This window comes from Propithecus coquereli, unplaced genomic scaffold (genome assembly GCF_000956105.1).
Source record: "Propithecus coquereli isolate 6110/MARCELLA unplaced genomic scaffold, Pcoq_1.0 Scaffold284, whole genome shotgun sequence".
Taxonomy (NCBI): Eukaryota; Metazoa; Chordata; class Mammalia; order Primates; family Indriidae; genus Propithecus; species Propithecus coquereli.
Window position 1 is genome coordinate 988,181 of NW_012148441.1, and position 344 is coordinate 988,524.

A 344-nucleotide genomic window follows, 5' to 3' on the forward strand; every position below is an offset into this window, starting at 1 on the left:
ATCCAGCTACTTTTTAAATATTTTGTGGAGATGGGGTCTTGCTGTGTTGCTCAGGTTGGTCTCAAATTCCTGGCCTCAAATGATCCTCCCACCTGAGCCTACCAAAGTACTGGGATTATGGACATGAGTCACCACGCCTGACCCGTATAAAAAGTTTTAGGTTGCACAGTGGAATAATAGACTGTGCTTTCCATTCTGTAAATAGAATGTAATTTAATTTGACAGCAAGGACTCCTTTCATTTATGTATCCCTAGCACCATGCCAGTGTTCGAGAAATGTAAGCATTCAGCAATGCCTTCAGACAATTATATTTTAGTTTTCAGTGCCTGATTTGCATTAATTA